The sequence below is a fragment of the Esox lucius genome, chromosome 19, assembly GCF_011004845.1.
Source record: "Esox lucius isolate fEsoLuc1 chromosome 19, fEsoLuc1.pri, whole genome shotgun sequence".
Taxonomy (NCBI): Eukaryota; Metazoa; Chordata; class Actinopteri; order Esociformes; family Esocidae; genus Esox; species Esox lucius.
In genome coordinates, this window is record NC_047587.1 from 32,790,998 (window position 1) to 32,793,744 (window position 2,747).

The window sequence follows — 2,747 nt, forward strand, 5'->3', positions numbered from 1 at the left end:
ACCCCGGTCTGCCATCCCAGAGGCACTTTCCCCGACTGCCACGCGATGTTGCACAGGCGTGTCAACCAAGACAGCCCCACAACATCCAGAGACTTGAGGTACTCAGGGCGGATCTCATCCACCCCCGGTGCCTTGCCACCGAGGAGTTTCTTAACCACCTCTGTGACTTCAGCCCGGGTGATGGACGAGTCCACCTCTGAGCCCTCATCCTCTGCTTCCTCAATGGAAGACGTGACGGCGGGATTGAGGAGATCCTCGAAGTACTCCTTCCACCGCCCGACGACATCCCCAGTTGAGGTCAACAGCTGCCCACCTCTACTGTAAACAGCGTTGGTAGGGCACTGTTTCCCTCTCCTGAGGCGCCGGATGGTTTGCCAGAATCTCTTCGAGGCCAGCCGATAGTCCTTCTCCATGGCCTCACCGAACTCCTCCCAGGCCCGAGTTTTTGCCTCCACAACCACCCGGGCTGCAGTCCGCTTGGCCTGTCGGTACCCGTCAGCTGCCTCAAGAGTCCCACAAGCCAACCAGGCCTGATAGGACTCCTTCTTCAGCTTGACGGCATCCCTTACTTCCGGTGTCCACCACCGGGTTCGGGGATTGCCGCCTCGACAGGCACCGGAGACCTTACGGCCACAGCTCTGAGCGGCCGCTTCGACAATGGCGGGGGAGAACATGGTCCACTCGGACTCAATATCTCCAACCTCCCTCGGGATCCAGTCGAAGCTCTGCCGGAGGTGGGAGTTAAAGATCTCTCTGACAGGAGACTCGGCCAGACATTCCCAGCAGACCCTTACAGTACGCTTGGGCCTGCCGAGTCTGTCCAGCTTCCTCCCCCGCCATCGGATCCAACTCACAACCAGGTGGTGATCAGTTGACAGCTCCGCCCCTCTCTTCACCCGAGTGTCCAAGACATACGGCCGCAGGTCAGATGAAACGACAACAAAGTCGATCATCGACCTGCGGCCTAGGGTGTCCTGGTGCCACGTGCACTGATGGACACCCTTATGCTTGAACATGGTGTTCGTTATGGACAAACTGTGACTAGCACAGAAGTCCAAGAACTGAACACCACTCGGGTTCAGATCAGGGGGGCCATTCCTCCCAATCACGCCCCTCCAGGTGTCACTGTCGTTGCCCACGTGGGCGTTGAAGTCCCCCAGTAGAACAATAGAGTCCCCAGTCGGAGCACTTTCCAGCACCCCTCCCAGAGACTCCAAGAAGGTCGGGTACTCTGCACTGCGGTTCGGCCCGTAGGCACAAACAACAGTAAGAGACCTATCCCCGACCCGTAGGCGCAGGGAAACGACCCTCTCGTTCACCGGGGTAAACTCCAACACATGGCGGCAGAGCTGGGGAGCTATAAGCAAACCCACACCAGCCCGCCGCCTCTCACCTTGGGCAACTCCAGAGTGGTGAAGAGTCCATCCTCTCTCAAGGAGTGTGGTTCCAGAGCCCAAGCCGTGCGTAGAGGTGATCCCGACTACTTCTAGTCGGAACCTCTCAACCTCACGCACAATCTCAGGCTCCTTCCCCGCCAGCGAGGTGACGTTCCACGTCCCTAGAGCTAGTTTCCGTGTCCAGGGATCGGGTTGTCTAGGCCCCCGCCTTCGACTGCCGCCCGATCCTCTCTGCACCGGCCCCTTATGGTCCCTCCTGTGGGTGGTGAGCCCACGGGAGGGCGGCCCCATGTCGCTCGCGAACGAGCCCCAACCCCGGCCTGGCTCCAGGGTGGGGCCCCGGCTGCGCCATGCCGGGCGACGTCACAGAACACAAGTTAGTTTTCATCATTAAGGGGTTTTTTGAACCGCTCTTAGTCTGACCCGTCGCCTAGGACCTGTTTGCCTTGGGAGACCCTACCTGGGGCATATAGCCCCAGACAACATAGCTCTTAGGGTCACTCGGGTACTCAAACCCCTCCACCACGTTAAAGTGGCAGTTCAAGGAGGGGAAAAAATATATATAATTCAGACTGACAAAATAATAAAAATGACATTCTTCTTCTAAATAACAATAAACGTCATTAATAATAAATATCATAAAATAATAAGACGAATATTACAAATTGTCATGCAATTATTAATGTGAATGAATGTTACTCCACATCACATCATCATCTTTTATTGCGCTTTTTAAACTGCCAAATAAAACAATTTTATTTCTTTCTACCTCCCTGGTGATTGTCTCAATCTCCACGTCAGAGAAGTTTCTCTTTTTTGCCGTCTTCCGTGTGTCCATGGCGTAAAATGAGGGCGTGGGGGAAGCGGAGACTTGAATATATAGGGGCGTGTTATTCTAATGACGATCGTTTTCTGCCGCGGCATTTATCAAGGGCAGGTATTGCGTACACCTGGATTTTAAAGGTACGCACAGCTTCATAAATCAGGCGGTGAGAGGAGTGTAAGCAGAATCTTACGCCAACATATACGCCCGTTTCTACGCAAGAATGATAAATGAGGGCCAATGTCACTTGCTGCTCTTCCCTTCCAGGCTCATGCATGCAACACACTACAAAGAATAAAGCAATGTAGGTAAGGTCTAAGAAGAGTATTGTCCTAGCTTTCACCATCAGCATACTGCAAGACGTGCTCATTCTGCAATTACCTTATCCCATGTGCTCATTCACCAAAACACAGAAGAATTATATTTTGTGTATCCACACACTTATCTGGGTGACTGAACATATTTTAATGACATTATTTCAAATGATGTAATACATGATTTTAACAAAGCGTGCTTCATTTGTAGCA